The sequence below is a fragment of the Pezoporus occidentalis genome, unplaced genomic scaffold (assembly GCF_034315485.1).
Source record: "Pezoporus occidentalis ecotype Australia unplaced genomic scaffold, CSIRO_AGI_Poc_V1 ctg8, whole genome shotgun sequence".
Classification (NCBI taxonomy): Eukaryota; Metazoa; Chordata; class Aves; order Psittaciformes; family Psittacidae; genus Pezoporus; species Pezoporus occidentalis.
In genome coordinates, this window is record NW_026916158.1 from 11,514,367 (window position 1) to 11,533,846 (window position 19,480).

Consider the following 19,480-nt stretch of genomic DNA (forward strand, 5'->3'; position numbering starts at 1 on the left):
GTCTAGTTGGATGTCCATGCTCATTCCAAGGGGGTTGGACTAGATGACCTTTAAATATCCCTTCCAACCCAAACCATAGTATGATTCCCCATTCCTTCTCTTCATCTACCTTAATCTATTTCCTGGCTTAAATCACACTGTAAAATCTTAGAGAATAGATATGAAAAAATAAACACAGTGTCTCTGAAACTGTGGGTTTGCCTTCTTTTCCCCCAGTAACACAACTGTTATCAAAACCTTTCAAATTTACATTTAAAGCACCTTAATGGAGTTAATGGTGCAGATTTTCAATATATTGTCTTCATGGGACCAGTTTATGTCTGTGCTGAGCCCAGTTTTCATCCATGCTGTAAGCTGAGAGGCTTTGCTTGCTGTTACTTTTTGGAACAGGGCAGCACTAAATGCTAGAGATCTGCATAATTCAATATGCATGTGAGCTCAAACAGCTTTTTCTTTTTATGCCTCTAATTAGGCTAAGTAGGGTGTTGGATTCAAGTGCTAATTAGAAATGACCACTCTAAAATACATTAGGATATTTTGGGCTGTGTGCTATTTGCATATTCAGGTTCCAGCTCCTGCTGTCGGTCTGTGTGAGTAATGAGATGAATCCATCCACCCAATCCCTTTTAACCTGTGACATTACTCTATTTCCTTTTTGTTTTGACAGATACACCATGTCTAATAAAATGTGTCTCTAGCAGTGGGAATAAGCGTGCGTAGGACATGGTGTTATCCCTGGCAAAAGGGGGAAGGGAGTGTTTGGCAGTGAAAGGCAGGGGCTGGCAGTCAGGACTTTTCCAGCTCTCTAAAATAATGATGTGATTATCCCCTGTTCATCCAGCACTGAGGAGGGTGTCCCTGGGAGTACCCTGGGGGGAATTTAGGCTCATAGGTTCACAGGGTAATATGGGTTGAAAAGCATCTCAGGAGGTCTGAAGCCCCACTTGGAGTAGGGTCATGGAGGAAGGCAGACCAGGGTTTACCCAGCTAGGTCCTGCAAACCTCCAAGGACCTGGACAGCCCAGCCTTTCTGGGTAAACATCACACTACTCCTGACCAGCTTCTTCACTGTGGTTTTAGATGTATGAAACAAAGAACCTAGGAACTTGATGCCCTCCTGGCAGATATTTCCACTTTTTGTGGTGAGTGGATCCTGTAAGCCTACAGGCAGGCTTGGAAGGATACAGAAGTCTTTCTTACAATTGCTTTGCTTGCGCGAGGACTTCTGGTCCCATGCAAATGGGGAGTAGTAGCTCAGATATGCTGTTGAGGGGTAGCGTCAGAATCAGTCATGAGTGGTAATGGAGAAGCTGGGCCAGGGGAGATGGCCTCTGCTTTCTTCCTCCTCCACTGGAGCCATCAAAAGGCAGGACAGGGACTAACTTGTGATGTTCATAGATGCATTAATTTCTAATGAAGTGGCTTGGTAGGAATAGATTTACAAAAATATGTGCTCTGAGAGCTTGACTTGAGGGATACTGAGAATACAACACCTACAGGTAAGCTAAAGGGGCTGGAGGGCTCTTGGCACTTTCTGAGATGAAGCAAAACAGGAATGAGAACCCTTCATGTCACTTGTGCAAATAGTGGCTGCGTGAAATAGCCAATTAATGAAAACAATAACAGCCTCTGCTTTCTAAATCTACCCTGTGGGATACAAACAAGGGCAAGGCCAATGGTTATGGCTTGGCAGCACTGGCATTAAGTTTGCTCATACAGTGGGGCCCAGGCACAAAGAGGGATGCAAACAGGGTCCTATGCACTGCCTGATGAATGACACCCCTGGAGCTTGTCCAGAGCATTCCTCATCATCCCATCACGATTCACCCCAAAGAGGTCTATCTGCAATGCTGGGGTTCACTTGTACTCATTACAATATGGGCTATTCAAGGCAAATGCCTTTTGTGACCTGTGATGCCCAGTGCTGGAAGGCAGAGCACCCCTTGCTCCCTGATGCCTGCTGGGGAGTTGCTGCTAGGAAGTGTATGGACATGGGGTCCAAATCCATCCCCTCCCACTCGGAGAGGATGCAGATGCTCTCAGGCCTATTCAGGGTCACAGAAGAAGTCCTCGTCTGCTTTTCATACTACTGCCAAAGCTGAATGAGGTTCATTTTCCTGTCCCTAGGAAGAGATGGCTGGGCTGGGGACCCCACATTTCCCACCATGGCAGTGCAGGCTGGCAGCCTGAGTGAGCAGCCAAGCTGTAGTTGTGAGAGAAGGAAATGTTTTGAAAGCTGTGTTAACTAATGTAACAATAAGCTGCATGCTCTCCTTATTCTGGTCAAGGACTGTTGGGTTTCAAAATTTGTCAGCTATTACACGTTACATGCCAGACCAGTCTGGGATTGACTGAAGCATTCACATATGTGACCGTCCTCACACACCACAGGGACAAAGTCATCCTAACCCTGTTACAGTTCTGCAGGTGCAGCACATCCCTGCACAGCTGGGCACCAGCACCCTGTCCCTGCAGCCCTGCCAGGGTCACCATGCCTTTCTATCAGTGGACATGTCATCCTTAGATATTTGCAGCATCCTTAAGTTGAATGGGAGACATGTTATAGCAAAGCATGGCTTTACTACCTGAACTAAGTGGTTGAAGCTGGGGATAGGAAGGGACAGGGAGGTCACAGAGGCCCTGGTCAAGGTGCAGGGTGGGATGTGGCTGGTGTCAGTGCCTTGAGCAGGAGCTCAAATGAGGTTTCCAAGGAGACCCACATGAGCAGACAGCCACATGCTAGCTCAGCTGTTTGGAAGCCTTTAAGAGACTCCTTCCAAGCACAGGGCTCAGCACAGACTGTCCATCCTTGGTTTTTTAACTAACCCTTGGGAATAATTAAACTTGCCCATCACCAGGTGGGAGGGCCAGGCTGGCTGCCTGGCTGCCTGGCAGACAGAGGGGCTTCAAGCCCTAAAGATGTGTCCTTGCTGTGGCTGCCTCCTGCACATTCCCAGGGGTGTGCAGGGACCACATTGAAAAAGAGCCATGAAAAACATAGCTCCACTTGCCAGCCTGCAGCTGAGAGAGGGGGAAAACCAGGCACCCCCACTCCTGCAAAGGCTTTTGCATGGTATTGAAAGCAGCAACATAATTTACCACCTGCTTTCATGCCCAGGCCTCCTCGCTGAAGCCGCTCACAACGGCTGTATTTTCCCAGACAGGCTGTCAGTGCTGCAGCCAGCAACAGCCTGAGCTGATGGTTCATTTTGCATTCACCTCTTCAGGTCCTGAGACCTCCTTGAGTTGCAGCCTCTTCCCCTGGCTCCAACACAGCTGACCAGTGGCTCCAATAATGTTTCTGACCTGCTCTGGCCTGTTCTCAGGAAACAAAAGATGTTGTTCAGGTGTTTAATGATGCCTTAATGAACATTCCAACTTTAGCTACTCTCTCTTCAGGCTGATTCCTCTTGGCTTGGTCTAGTTATCATGTTACAACATTAAGAATCTTCACTGAAAATTCGTAAAGGTTTGAGCAGTGCTGGGTTGTGTGCATCTGAGGTCAAAACACGAACAGGCTGCATCTTGCCTGAAGTCCCAAAGCAAAAGGTTGGTTTTGAAGCTGTTATAAATGCAAGCTGGTCTAGGTCCAGTGTTTGCTTGGCTTCAATTCAGATTCATTCCTGAAGTCAAACTGAACTTCCAGCCCTCAGGTACATTTACAGGGGATGAACATGGACATATCTATAGCTTAACAGAGCCATAATTTCTGCCTGAATGCTTTATTATTTGAAAATCGTAAATAAGGTGAAGTGAAAAGGGCAAGCCCCTTTAATCTATGAGTGCTGTGCTAAATGGTGGTGGTAAATCTCTGCTGGCTCTGTGGCAGGTATAGCTGATTTGCACTCCCAAAATGGCCATGATTTTATCTCTCAAACCACACCGAAGTTGTGGAGATCAGCTTTCTGAGAAAAAAAACCAAACATACTCTTGGCCAGGCTTGGATGGGAATAGTCAGCAAGGCATTCAAAGAGACTGACTGGGTGTGTTCAGCCGTTCCAATGAAGGAAGTGTCCACCCTGCACTGACCCTGAACTTTGTCAGGCTCCCTTCTTATCTCCTCCATTGCACTTCTTATCACTCCTGATCTGTTTATTGCTCTGCTTTGCATGCTTTTCTAGCCTGGTAGATAAGGCTCTTTCAAGGCTGGTGTGTTCAGCTATCCCTGAAAAAGATCCTACCCCCAGCACCATGGAGGCTGTCCATGCCAACAGCCCCGTAGGCAGCCCCACTCGCCTCCAGCACAGAGATGCTTGAAAAGTATTTTGATGAATTATATACAGCAAAGTGCAATCTTCCAACTCACACATTTATGCAAGATGCTCACACTGCTGCCAGAGGACAGTGGTTGCTTGAAACCATCCATGTTGTGTGTATGTGTGTCTAACCAAAGGGCGGTCTACAGGCTGGCAGGCACCCCGTTGGTGGTAGGGCTCTTCTTTCAGTCTGGATTTCAACCACAGTCAGGATAGAATAGAACCTGAGTAGTGCATACAGGTTCAAATACCCTTTCTGTTTGAGGGATTAATGTTTATCATTTTGTAGAGAGAATATCTCACACGTGGCACTTTAGTATGTTTGGTTTGCAGAGCACCTTGGGGTACTTTTCCACAGAAGGCACTACATTGAATTTTCTCATGATGTTGCATTATTTTGTATAAACTACAAATTGCTGCTGATCTGCTTGTCTCTGATATGCACATGTATTCAAAGTTTAATTTGTATACATCCCAGCCCCCCTGAGAGCTGAGGAAAGCAGGGAGACCCTCTGGGAACTGTCAGTCAATAAAAATACCTTCTGTAAAGGTTTTTCCCTCTGTCCATCCCTGAATGTCTCTGAGAAGTCCGAGCTGAGGAAAACTCCACCCCTACATGGAAAGAGCAGAAAAAAAACACCTCAATCTCCTTAGAAAAAGAAATTCATGTTATTCAGGAAGAATTTCTGTCCTCCTTTCAGTCCCATTGGAGTTTTCTGTAAGGCAATCAATGAGTAATAACCAACTTTAAAAAGAAGTCCCTTGTTGCTGTTATATGTACCACATTGCACAGTCCAACCTCAAACCAGGTGACTTAAGAAGCTGCGGAAAAAGAGAAGAAGAAAAATTATTGACTCTGATGAGGATGCTCATGCACTTGCCCACAAGGCAATTATGTTCCCTGCAGGGAGGATGCTGGGGAGATGCATTTATGGGTGTAACATCATAGTGTCTCTGCTAGAAACTCCAGTCCCCAGCATAGCACGGGAACCATCAGCACTGCGGACCCTCACTGCTGTGGGACCTGATGGCCAGGGAGCTATCCTTCAGTGCTGGACCCAACAGGGGGGTACATGGCATCCAGAGAAAACGATCCTTTAAAGAACTGCACAAAGTTTAAAGGAAATACTAAATCTGGGGTTCTTCTTTATCCCTTGCAATATTTTTTTTTCCATGAATGTGAAGCCTGGAGAAATGTTTTTGAATGAGATTGATGTCTTACAAGAAAAAAGTTCTGGTCTCCCAAGAGAGAGATAAAATAGTTGACAACATGGCTAAAGATCTCCTCCCCTGTTCTGCCAGGGTTGCAAGCATGACTGGGCTCAGAAAAAAGAGATGGAGGAAAGGAAACCTGAAACACAGACTTTTTGAGGTGATCGAGGTGCATACTCCTCCTTGCAGAGCTGAAAACACAGGTGTCCCAATTACTCCAGGATTCACTGTATTTTTAAATATTTTCCAAACCCTTAGAAAACTCAGTATTTTGCTCCACAAGTTTTTGGTTTCCCATTTTCAGCCACTTTTAAAAAAACACCTCAGACTCATTTCTGGAGCTGGTGGCTCAGAGGTTTCTTTTCAGTTCATTGCTGGCCATTAAGGGTGACAAACTGAGTGTGTTTGAAGGGGAAGAAAACCCACGTTGTGGTTATTGAGGGCCAGAGTTGGTGACTAGCTTCCAATCACACAGAAGAAATACGTGCAACTGCTTGTTCAGGACATTATTTCCTGGGTACCTGGCTTGTAGGTATGGTTAAGAACTAGTAAATCTGAGGAAATCTTAAATTAAGGAACCAAAATGTGCTTGCAAACATTTCTGCCTATCATTTTTCAACTGTAATAATAGCAGCCCTGTTAAAACAAGGATGAAGAATTGGTCCTACGTCAATAACCTGTATTAATGATGCTAGAGAAAACTGGGAAGTCATCAAAAGGCCCTGTTCTCTATTTAATTCTCTTCCCAGCTCATTATGGATTATCACATTTTGTCTAGTTAGTGGCGTGACTGTGGAAATAGAAAAACTATTTCCCTTCTTATCTAAAAGATGAATGAGGTGCATATAATTGGCTTCAATTATCATTTAGAAGTGAGCTCCAGTGATGCAGGGTTTTTTTCATTTTGTTTTTTGTCCTAAGTTGAAGCCCTGTGCCATGGTAAACTGCTGGTTTACTCCTCTGGTTGTTTTCTGTCCTCAGCACCCACGTGCTTGGCCAAAAGCAATATGCTTATGAAGGGCTGAGGTATGCTTTTCCAGAAAGATCAGCCGAAATTACCCAGCAGGCTGAGCTGATCACCAGGGTGTAAATTACCTCCAATGCAAACAGCAGCTGAATGACCCTAGCGCACCCAGAAAGTCACATCCACACTTGCCTTGGACGCAGACCTCATCCCACCACACCAAACCCTACCTGAGCTGTAGCCACAACTACAAAGAATTCTTCACTGTGACTGTGGTGAGGCCCTGGCATAGGTTGCCCAGAGAAGTCGTGGTTGTCCCATCCTTGGCAGTGTTCAAGGCCAGGTTGGATGGTTGAGCAACCTGGTCTAGTGGAAGGTGTCCATGGCCAAGGCAGAGGGCTGGAACTAAATGATCCTTAAAGTCCCTTCAGTCCCAAGCCATTCAACAATTCTATGATTCTATGCTTTATGAGTCCCAGAAATATTACATGAGCTCCAGGCAACCTGGACTCTCACCTCATGGAGTATGCTGGAAAAGGACGAGGGATTTGAAATCAATATTTTTCTTTTCAATACCAAGACAGATTAAAAATACCAAGGGAAGAGGAGGTGACAACACCAGATGGCTTTTCTTTCCCCAAATTAGTCTCCAAAGTGTTGGAGGTGCTCTAAACCAAGCACTTTCTATTGGGATGCTAGACCTTGGTTACAACTGCATCAATTCATGGGGATCACTCAGTCGCACATGTTTGGGCCCATGATACCTGTGTTTTGGTGCCTAAAAGCATCTGCCAAAAAGTCCAGCAGCCATGAAGATGGAGTTGTCAGTCCTGCTTGTGTTGTCAGTGCATTTCCTCAGGCCTCAGAAGACACTGGACAACAATGGCCATTGGAAAGCATAAAACATTGGAAAAAGCCCCAGCAACTTGGAAAGGGTCATTTTTTCCCTCCTATGCTCCCTTATATCTTTATTCAAAGAGAAAATAGTGTCTGAAAAAATGGGAAAGAGTATTGGCTCACCTTGATTTTCACAGATTGAAAAAAAAAGAGAAGTGGAAAGGAAACAGGATGCTTTCCCTTTGTTTTATATTATTGGAGTTTCATTATTTTCTAAGTATTTTGCTCAAAACTTATTTTTAAGCGCTCCAAAATAATAATTGCTGAAATTCCATTTTTTACATACAAAGCGTCATTGGCAAAATTTCTCCCACAGCAGTCAGGTGGAGCAGCAGAATTTGATGGACCATGGCAATTCAAAGGACAGACTGTCCAGGTTGCAGATCTCTTGGCCCAAATTGCCTCTGTTGTGTTCCTCTGTTGCCTGACGATGTGTTCTCAAGATATCACAAAATGCTGCTCTCTTTGTGCAAAAGTCTTGTAAGATTTCTTGCATAGATTCACTAAAATAAGAAAAAGAGCCAAAAAGGAAGTAAAAAAAAATAAAAAAAAAACAGAAAAATTACAGAACTTTTCTCTTCAAATTACCTCTGTGGTGGAAAAATGTCACAGAAGACTTAATATTCCAGAAATAGCAGCCAGCTCTGTGAGCTGTGAGTGAATGTAGACCCAAGTGAGATCAGGATCAAGCCTAATTTGTTCACGGTTATATTAAATTCACAAAAATATTTGCCATTTTTCTGGATCCAACCCCCAAATTGCACTTTTAATATCCAGAAATGCGCCGGTGAACAATCCATTATGTTGTCCTCCCACAGTTATTATTTTTCAATACGACAGGGAGATGACAGGAGACTGTGGCTCCAGGTTGTGAATGAGCAGTGGGAACAGATGGGTTTGTGAGAAGCAGCAATCCTGCTCTCCTGCTAAAGACACTACAAACAGGAACCCCCTACTAACATGCCCTGAAAATATAGATCAGTGGAATCGTCCCTTAACAGAGGATTTCACAACAGTTTCCAGGAAGCATCAATATCTATGTAGTAAGGAAATGGAGCTGCAGATGCTAAAGTACTTACTGCACTTTTTTTTTTTAATATGGGCACAGCTTCAATTATCCCACTATCATGTACTAAATAAGGTTGATTAATCAAGGTTTAAGATAACAGAAGGAGTTTTCAATGCCATTAATGTGCCTCATGGGATTCTCCCTTCTTTGGGGTAATGGGAAGCTTCTGGTCGTGAAGACGTAGATAATAAAGATTTATAGCACTATAATGTGCAGTGTTTTTCATGAGGGACACTATGAAAACATTGAAACTTGACAGCAAATACTATTTCAATTATTTAGTTGCCTACCAGCATGCCAGGATGGGGCTGTCTCTGCTGCTTCACCCCCACCTCAGTCTTTTGCTTTCTCTCTTTGCCTTTATTTCCCAGCAACGTCTGTGTTCCTACATGTTTTGTGCACAGGTAGGTGTGCACATCCCCTTCTTCTTGTCAAGCAACTATTAAAAAAAAAAAAAAAAAGTCATATAAGGGGCTCTTGACCATTCCCAAATTTCCCAGCAATTTTTCTGGACCACAAGTGGACTTCACAGGCCACTCTACATGGGAAGCATCCAGAGTGAAGGGTCTGCTGGTTTGAGCTGCAGTGGAAAAAAGAGTAACCTAGAAAATTATGATATCAATATGAATTTTCATAAAGGGTTTTTCCCACAGCCCTGGTGGGGTTTTAGAGGAAATCTGAGCAGAAGGGACTAGTATGAATGAATCAACAGCTGAGTTCTCCATCTCCTTTCTAACCAAAGTCAAGAGAAGTTTCTCCATCTTTAGCTGCCTCTGTCTTCTGGGCAATTTTGCAGGCAATTTGTCATCTCACACTTTGGGCTCTGCATCCTCCTAGTTTGTTATGATTTTTCTATTATTACCACTCTCTGCTGTGGCAGTTTTCTGGACCCTCAAGTGTAAATGTAAGACCCTGCAGTAGTCAGCTTTTAAGCCAGGATGGTGCAAGCTGTGCCACTGCTCACCCCTCAATGCCAGGTAAGCTGGCCAGACTATGGAAATACACTTGGCAACGCCATAACCCCGTTCTGGCAATGTGAGGCAAAATAAACACAACAACTAGCTGACAACTGGATTCAAACAAAATATGTGTGCTCAGAACTGCATGGATGACTCAAGTGCTGCAGCCAGGCGTTCCCTCACGTCTGGCGGCACCCCAGAGATGTTCCTGTCCCTCTGGCTGTAGTTGCTACAGCAGGCTGATGTATTGCGTTTACATTTTTGACAGGTTATGATGTAAAGAAGGCCCCTTCATCAGCCGGGGAGGGGAGGGAGCAGGGCTGAGAGAGCCTGGCTGACCTTCTAATTCAGCTCCTGCTGCCTCTTCTCATACACTCACATCCTCCTGCCTCTGCAGAGTAAGTGCCAAAATATTTGTCCTGGATCCTGCAGCCTCCTCACCCTGTCTTCACACTTTGCTTTTAAGGCCATGAGAGGTGGGGTGAATGTTCAGTCCCTTCAGATGGAAAATACACACCCTGAAGCTCCAAATACATCTTTAAAAAAAGTATTCTCATCCTGTGCCATGGTATTACATGTTGCACATAGAGAACAGCCCCTGTGCCCCCTCCCTGGGCACCAAATCCTGCACAGAGTGGTAAGTGGCTAGGTGGGCAGCAGTCACTGCACCCACAGGCAGTGAGCGATGGCTGGGCTAAGAATGTCGTTACTCTGTTAAATAGGAGTTTTACTGTTGTCCTTGGTGAGAAATGAATTATTCACTTCAGCAGGCACAGAGTTAGACTGTAGCCTGAATAAATACTGTATGCATCCCCCATGAGGTTTTCTCTTCACTGTATTCTCTAATTTCTTTCATACATGATAAATACTTGGATTTGTTGCTTTCCCTTATTATGCATTTGCTAGTTGGGCTTTCAAGCCCAAAGGCCTTCCCTTTGAATAGAAATGCAGATTTTGGGGTTTTCTCTGTTTAAGCAAGGAAAGCAAGGTGACTGGAGAACGCATTGCTTTATCTCTGACCTATTTCTATGCTCAGTATATTTACACCCTCCCAAGACACGGGAACTTGTCCCAAATCCTGGGGCTGCTTTCTGCTTCCAGTTCTCTCTCCTCTGGGGGAAAAGCTTCCCAGGGGACTGGCAGCATGGGTTGGCTCTTTCCTCTGTGTTTCTGCCTCTTTAGGGTAAGTTTTGCTCCCTGTGAACTGTAAGAAAAACACCATTATCAGGGTAGGTGCATTCGCATGTATTTAACACTGAAAGGGAATCTCAGGAGCAGATGCATAAGGCAATGTGTGTTTTTGAGTCCTAATTAGGCTGAACTCTGTGATTGTGAGATGCATTTCTGACCTTTTTTTTTTAATTATTATTTTTTAATTAAAGCAATAACCCCTCTTTTATCAGGGCTGAGCTAAACCCCAAGTGGAAAGGTGAGGGAAGGAGGAATAATTAATGATGATGACCTCATAGCAGCCTTCCAGTATCTGAAGGGGGCCTACAGGGATGCTGGGGAGGGACTCTTCATTAGAGACTGTAGTGACAGGACAAGGGGTAATGAGTTCAAACTTAAACAGGGGAAGTTTAGATTGGATATAAGGAAGAAGTTCTTTCCTGTTAGGGTGGTGAGGCACTGGAATGGGTTGCCCAGGGAGATTGTGAATGCTCCAACCCTGGCAGTGTCAAGGCCAGGTTGGATGATGCCTTGGGTGGCTTCTGTGGGGATGGATATTCCATTAAGAGTATTATTACTCTTAATATTTCTTTATGTAACCACAGGGCCTTGGGAGGGCTGGGCTGTGCATTGAAAAGGGGAGCCCGATGACAGACAAGCTCTCCAGCAGGATCAAACATTTGGGTGAACCAGGCACCCAGCTTGCAAAAACTGGGGACAGCAGAAAATCTGGGGTTTGGGTGAAATCTCATCTGGACTCCAGCTTTTGTGGCCATAAAGAGCGGGCAGCGGTGCAGGTAATACAGGTCCTTAAGGCTTAGACAGGACACCAGTGGGGGCAGCTCTGAAATCCACAATACAGTATTTGAAGAGGGGATTTGCACAATTTTAAGGCAGCTCACCTTCCTTCTGCCCAGCATGGTGCCTCCACACTGCCTAGCGCTGGCTCTGCAGGAGCACAGAGTACATAGGAGCAGAGATGGCATTGGTAATGTCACACGTGGACACTATGTGCCACCGCAGCAACATGCAGGGTTAACTCAGCTCCCTCTGCCCAGCCTGGCTAGATGGTTTTCACTACACAATAGCATGAGAAAGGCATCTCTCAGGAGCTGAGCAAGTCTGTGAAGGGGGAAGTGTTATTTAGGATGAGGAGATACAGGGGGGTGACGCAGCTTTATTGTACCTCATAAAAATAAAGCCAGGAGAGATAAAAACAACACTTCCATTTGAAAAGAGGGAGGAATAAGCCAGATAAAAGATATGAATTTTTCCTCTAAGACAGACTACTAAATAGGCTCTTCTTGTTCACTGAGGTTCAGTAATGCAAGTTGACAGGATATTAAGGTTATTTCAGGTTCTTCTGTCTCCCAGGGTCATAAGCCTTCTGCTATGCATGTTAATTCATCTTAGCATTCCTCTGAGTAGCTACATAAGTAGGGCAATCGGTTTAGTATGTACTCTTTCCATTTACAGTAGTAGTTGTGAGGAGAAAACTACTAATTAACAGAATACCCCTAGAAAATCAGGAGAGATTTTAATATCACAGAGACAACCCACAATATTCTCTGGTTAAGGAAAGACAAACCTTCCTCAGAAATATTTCAGGGGTGAGAGAGGGAGGCGACCTATGACAGAAAGAACCAAGAGGCATTTATCCCCCAGCCCTTCTTTACCCATCTTTTCCCGTGGACAGCTGGGTGACGCCACACATGACTGGTGAGCCACTTCTCTGTACGACTGAAGAGAAAACAAGAGCCTGAGTCTCATTGCATCTCCCTGCAAGCACAGGCTTCCCTCCCAAGCAGCAGCTGAACAGTTACTGTCCTTGGTGCATGGAGGGTGCTTGTGCGTCGTGCATCATGCCATGGACTGGTTAACCCCCTTGTGCTGTGGCAGCATCTGACCAAACTGTACATCCCCAGTGCATGGTGTGCTACATGCATGAACATATTCACCTTTTTTGCAGGTCGTTTGAAACCTGATCAGCTTTCAAGCAGATGCTACAATGACATCAGTGACTAATGTTAAAAATAATAGCACTCGTTTTGAGCCTGATGTGTTGAAAATAACCACCCTGAAATTCTCCACTCTCACCTTGTTCAGTGTGATTCACTCCAAGTTCCCAAGCGCTTTCCACATTACCTAATACTGCCTGTAAACTGTGCATCTATTTTAATGACTGTGCTTGTTCTGGGGAGCACCAGAGCACAGGGCAATGGGTGAGCGGGGCTCCCTCCTTCTCAGCTGTTGCAGTGATAGGTCCACTGAGACTAAGTGTACCAGTATTCAATTAAAATGAATTAGTAAAAAAGTAATTTTAAACCCACATCTAAATATTTTGCTTTGATTTGGCCTTTAACAAAATGTTTTCTTTTTTTTTTTTTTTTTAATTTCTGTAAGAAATGGAAAATATTTGCCCTGGCCTCAGGTTTTGCTGGAGATTTTAAGCAGGCAGCTGCTCAGAGTTATGTTCTTAACTCTTCCATTAGCAACGGGAATTCACTCCTGCTCTGTAGCTGGGAGATGGAGTTTTGCCTAACCCTGGTTAATCTGTAGTTTCTGCAGAGACCACTTGCACATTAAAAAAACAGATGCAGACTATTTTAAAGGCTGACACACACAGTGAGTTAAGTAATTTCACCTTTTAGGATGGGATTTTTTTTTTGAGAGACAGAAGACACTTCAAAGCTAATACCCTACTCCTGGGAAAAGGTCCTAGATCAAAAAGCCTCCTGATCTACAGCCTGTAGATGTCAATGGGAATAACCCCACTGGCTTTAATGGACTATGGATCAGGTCTTGATATGTGAACATCCTGTTGCACCTACAAGGTGCAGTAGCTTTCCTAAACAATTTGTTGTCAGAGATATTACAGGTAGACTTTGTCTCACAGGCAGTGGCTTCCCTAAGAATAAGGAAGAATTGGGAAGAGGACAGTAACTGGGTTCAGAGCTCTCCATAGCATCACCAAAATCAGCAGTGCTGCAGGGCTGTCCCTGGCCATTCTGGGCACAGCACAGCCTCAAGCTGCCTGAGCCCAGGGAGGTTCTACTCCTAAGCAGATGATGAAGAATCGTAACATTTTCTACATCTTCACTAGCAGAAGCTAGAACGTAGCATAGGCTGTTTAGTACACCAGAGAGGACAGGTGGAAATCTGATAAGTGTATTTATAGATAAGAAGCAAGATCTTTTTTTCAGTTAGTGAGATGAAAACATCTCTCTTTTCTCATCCATTGCCAGACCTGAGTTAGGTATCACAGACTGTAACCTCGCTTTGCAAAGAGCTGTGCCTCTACTGGCACTGGGCCTGCCACCGCAGAGCTGCTGTCAGCTGGGGAGCCTGCTCAACTCATTACAGAGAAAACATCTACAGGAAAAAAGGAAATAAATAATACCATGTTTCAAGCTTTGAGTGACGTCAGTCGTGTTTTTGCTAACGGGTGAAATACCTGAAATTCAGGGACTGAGAGTATGCAATGCGCCAGACATCCTGGACATCCAAACGACAGAACTCTGCCTTATGGAAAGCACCAGAGATATCTGTATTCCACCAGGTCTTTCTTGAGGTCTTCTGAACTGATGAGAACAAGCTCTGCTACCAGGGGATGGTCCCAGCCTACTTCAGATGCACCCAGCAGGATGCCTTCCCATGCCATTTACTCTGCTGGCTGGCCAGGCTGAATTTGCAGCAGAGACTTGCTGACTGTCACTTCTCATCACTCAGCCGAAAAGACTGGAAAATACAGATGGTCTAGCTTAGGAAAGCCTGGTTAGTATTTCATGTCCTTTCCTATTCTGGGGAAACCAAAAGAAACAAAATCATTTACAAAAGATGACTGTATCCTATCTATTAACAAGATAAAATTAATCAGTTATTCATGGAATGACTCCAGTGATTTCGAATTGATGAGCATAGGATGAGTTGGTCTCAAAAACCAAAATGCCATTCAGCCAATGGAGTAAGTAAAACAATAAATGATTGCACATTTAGAACAATCAATAAGGCATTTACAAAATATTACATGATCCAAGATTAATTAGGGATGAAAAATTCCCCCAAAGAATAAAACACAGGACAAATAAAATCTAAATGAGAATCAAGTTAACAACTTGCAAGAAGAACTGTCAGCACTTAGTGCTCCAACATCCCATGTTGCTCCAGTCAAAGATCACAGAAACAACGTGAGCATCTCTGAGATGGATATGTGTGTCATGATAAGTGATATAAACATCGATGGGTATCTGTCAGGAGGTTGAGAGGTGAAGAAAAAGCCAAAGAAGCAGGAGCCTGCCTGGGTGATGGGGTTTTACTGTTCTGGCAGCAGAGCTGTGTGTTGGGGTTGCAATTGCCTGCAGCCATCTGCGTCTTGGCAGAGCTCGGAATTAGGGCAGCACCAGGAAAAACGTCCCAGGTTAATTCAAGACCTGGAAATCTTCCTTTAGCATCCAAAGGAGGGCAGGAGGTCCCTCACCCAGCACTGCTCCCTGGCACTCAGCCATGGCCAAATGGAGCACTTCCAGCCCCCACATCTCCTCCCTGATCAGCTGGGGCACCAGGAGAGGAAAGGTCCCCACAGCCGTGTGGCCTGTACCAGTCTCACGTGATGGATATACAAAAGCTCATGCGCTTCATCACCTCCTCCCTTACCTCAGGTCAGCTGAGTCATTGTAAAAGCGTGTGCTTTCAATCTTATCAAGGAGTGCCGAAATATTTTAGCTTAAACCTCATGCGTGGAGGTTTCAAGAGATTGCACTGTCTCATCTGGCCAACAGCATCCCTACGCAGGTCCCACTGCCCGGCTGATGGGTGGTGACCTGAGGGATTGCTCTGTGAACTCAGCCTGTCCACCTCATCACTGCCTGATTAACCCACAGCCATTTTCTTTCTTTATTTTTCAGCCTAGGTAGAGAAATTATGTAACTTTTTATATCAGGTTACTTGGGATGTGGATACATAAAAGGCCTTGAGAGTTTGTGTACTCGGCTGCTGGTTTGAGGAACTTGAAGGTGCTGGCGCAGACTGGTGTTTTCCTTAGCAGCAAATTGGTCTGTCCTCTGGGACCCTAAACTGGACTGAAATGACGGGGCTGGTCTGATGCACAGCTCCAAAAGTATTTCGTTATATCTCAACTGAGAATGAGATGCCATCAAGTTGCATGTAGCAAATCACTTTATATTAGCACAGTTTAAAGCCACACTGTGGTGTCCTCATTTTATTGTCAGTACTGCCTGTTTTTAACCCAGTATCACCATTTCAGCCATATAATTCAAGGACTAAAGTGCATGAGCTCACCCTGGACAGGAATCCCCCAGACCCAAGCACAGTACATCGTGGTCTGTAGCAGCCTGCGCAGAGTCTTTTTTCCCTAAAAGCTTTACATTCACATTTTCCCTGCAGCTGTGAGTGGTGTGAGTCCTCCTGTTCCCCCTGCAGCCTGTGAGCTGCCATCCCCAACTGTCTGACCCAGATGCAGTGACTACAACATGGGTGGCTGCTCCTTCTCACACCAGAGAGATGACTTAAATCGTCTTGGGCTTGCATGTGAGTCTATTTATTTTAATGCAGTGAAGCTTGTTAATTCTCTAGACAGTATGTAAGGACTAAGGGCCAAAACCTGTGCTGATGTATAGCTTTCACTATCAGATTTATAACTTAGTGCAAGGGAGCTGGAGAAATGTAAGCCAGGGCAGAAGACTGTGAAGAAGCTGCACCATGCTCTTATCCACACAGCATTAAATTTACAAGGTAGGTTAAAATCATGGAACATGTTTGACCTCATTTTGTTTGGTTTGCCTGCAAGATTTGGTCTTTATTCCATCTTTTTGCTCCTGGGAACCATGTGGCCAAAGGGAGATCCATAGCAAGTGCAGAGACTGCACTTTCTGTACTTTTGAAAGACACGATGATGTGAAATGGGAATTAAACCATTTTCAGAGCACAGCCAGATCAGAGGCAAACCAAAGGAGATGCCAGCTCTTCTCACTGATTTCAGCTTGGCTCCCCTAAGACTGGCAGTGCAGGAAGGTCACATGCAAGAAACGGGTGCATTAGACCAGAATTTCTTGAGCCAGAGCTTTTCTTGCACCTGGGCCTCACAGGACACACTCTCTGCTCAGCTTTTGCTTGTGTTCATCACCATCTTCCCAGCATGCAGCTTGCTCTGGGTGTATTGTTGCAGATGCAGCTGCGCCTCTGGCTGCCTGTCAAAACAGAGGGGGAGGTGAGGGCTCCTCAACCCTGCAGCAGTGATTTACAGATGTAAATTAGATACTGTAACCAAGAATAGGAGCTCAAAGTGGGACAGATCTCCTTCAGGTTTTCTGTTTACTTATTCACCAAGGTCATGCCCCAGTTCCTCATCACCATCTGGTCATGCCCCAGTTCCTCGTCACCATCTGGTTACACTATGACCCTCTGGTCTCATGTCTGCAGCAGCCAGACTCTTGGCACAGGGAGGAGTTAAGGTTACTAATTGGCCTTTCCCTTGTCCAGCCACTACCTCTGATGTTTAAGAGAGCTGGGAGGGCTGAGGTTTCTCTACCTTCTAGCATTTCTTTGAGGGCATGGCTGCCACCAACATGCAGACAGGATGGCATGCAGCCCCATGGGGGAGCACACAGATGCTCCCAGAGCTCAGGGTAAAGCCTGTGGGGTCATTTTGACAATCCAGGGCTTTCTGGCATAAACCAGACAAGTGATGCAAAGCTGACTGAAGGGCAGCAAGACATAAGGTAGAGTAGCCCCAGGACACCCTAACCAACACGTTAGCCTGGGGAGGGCAGTGCCACTGGGCAGCCCCATCCCCTAGGGCTCCTGCAAGGCCATGCTGCACTGACCACTGTATTTTGACCAATCCTTGAAAGGCATTTATTCTCCTTTTCCCATACCTCTTACATTTATTTTTTTTTTCAGTCTTGGGACAAAAGTCATTGTTCAAAATAAGCTTTTAAATCTGGTTGTGGTAGTTGGTGAAACATGCTTTAGAGCATTTGCTATGCTGGAGACCTCTACATGAAGGATGCCCTAACTAGCCTTACCACTAGTGAAAAAGCTTCCCGAGTCCAGTAGTAAATTCACACACAAAATCAGTTTTCGGATACAGTAGGGAACCCATTCAGCTTTGTGTGGTTAGGCAAGCTGATACAAATGCTTTATTAATTAGAAAATCAATCATGCTCTCCAGCTGATTGATGTTAATTCTACATTGAAAGGGGGAACAATAGTATAATCAAGACTAGACCATGTCTTCCCATTAAAGAGAAAGGAACAAGACTGCATTTCAAAGTAATTCTGCTGTAATGAGCTGCAAGGATATACACATTGCGGTAAGGACTCTTCTAAGAAGTGACATGTTATTTTGATCAATAATACTCAGATTCATTCTGGATCCTGATTCTAAGGAAATTTCATATGAAGATTAAAGGATATTATAATATGATCAGAGGTGATCACAAAGGAGAAGAGCTGTAATTATCCAACGGGCAGCATTAATAAATAGGAAAGAGCCCAAACCCTGTGAAATCAGGAGAGGACAAGAACACGCTAAGAGAGCTTAAAGTGTTTCAGGGCATGCAGCTAAGGCCTCAAAGCTATAAAAAAATCTACTTTTTAAGAAATTGATAACAGTTCAAAACCCTATTGTTAAGCAGTTGAATGATGATTAAAAAATCCAACAGAATCTTCACCTGTTCCACATTATTTGCAGTCAGCCCTGCTAGCATGAGGACTGGTAGCAAATAGTGCTAGCAACCATATGCATACCATCCCAAAACACTGTGGCTGGCCAAAACCTTTTGAAAATACATGCAAGAATCATGCTAAATGACTAGAAGATGACTGGAATACAACCCTTTCAACATGAGCCAAGCTATGAAGAAGAAATAGCTTATTACCATGCAAAACCATGTTGTCTTGGTTCCAGGATAATTGTTGTATAGCATACCCTATATAACGCAAGACAAAGCCCCAAGGCTTGTAAGCCAAGTAAAATGCAAATTACACCATTGACAGAGCTGAAGGCTCTATGCAACTTTAATCAAGGGGGGTACAGTGTACTTGTGAGACAAATGAGCAGGGTAGCTATATCAGAAAGAGCTCTCTAATATGCAACCTGACTAATAGGCTTGAACACAGGTAAGAAAATACTCACCTTGACCACCAAAGGCTAAGGATATTCACACTTGCAAAAAAAACCACTGTGATCATTCTGTGCCAATGGGATTTAGCATTTTTTTTATAGTTCATGGAAATGCTCCACACTCCAGTGGCTGTTTGTTTTCTCTCCCATCTTCATCACTGTTTGTAGTATAAGAGCATGCTGAAAATTCAACAAGACTTTGGACCCCGTGGACCAAAACCACTCACAAATATATTCCTGCCCTGAAGAATTACCACTTCAAATAGACATAGTGGACAACAGGCTGATACACACTAGTATCAGAGGCTGGGAGTTATTAGATCGAGGGTCCATGTTAACCTGAAGTTCTGGTCTCCAAAGCAGAGGATTCCAGCCTATGGTCAGTAGGTGAGACCTACCTCTGGGCCACCCAGGACAACTGGCAAAGCTCCTGACCTGCTGTGCCATTTGGGCTGCTGGCCTTTGATGGTGGATGACCTGTCTTCCCAGGGATTTAAGCATCCCTCCAAAATATTTTAAGGAGGTTGGAGATGAACAGGTCATCCTCTTGGTGTAAGGAACAGGTGTTGTAGGAAGGAGAGGAGGCGTGAGGTGAACCAGTGAAAGAGAACAGAAGAACCAAAAACTAGGACCATATAGTGAGGCTTCTGTCTGATGCAAGTGATTCATAATCAGAAAGCCAGCTGATTTGGGGGGAAAAGTCACTGGAAATGCCTGATACATAATGTGGGAAACTGGCCCATCAAGCAGTTATTATTTTTCCATGACAAGCCCTGGTGAGTTCTCTGAAAGAGCTTTGCAAATGCCCTA

The 19,480-nt window shown here is 44.6% G+C and overlaps 1 long non-coding RNA gene across 2 annotated transcripts in view; it reads right to left on the reverse strand.

The window, feature by feature from the left end:
* Nucleotides 1–7,510: 7,510 nt before the first annotated feature.
* The window catches only part of LOC134155616 (uncharacterized), a 171,397-nt gene continuing 159,427 nt past the window's right edge, over nt 7,511–19,480 (reverse strand). For both annotated transcript variants that reach the window (XR_009961644.1, XR_009961643.1), the window contains 2 exons: nt 8,689–8,837; nt 7,511–7,832 (listed from right to left, as the gene is read on the reverse strand). This is a non-coding gene — a long non-coding RNA (uncharacterized LOC134155616). The remainder of the gene's footprint in view (nt 7,833–8,688; nt 8,838–19,480) is intronic.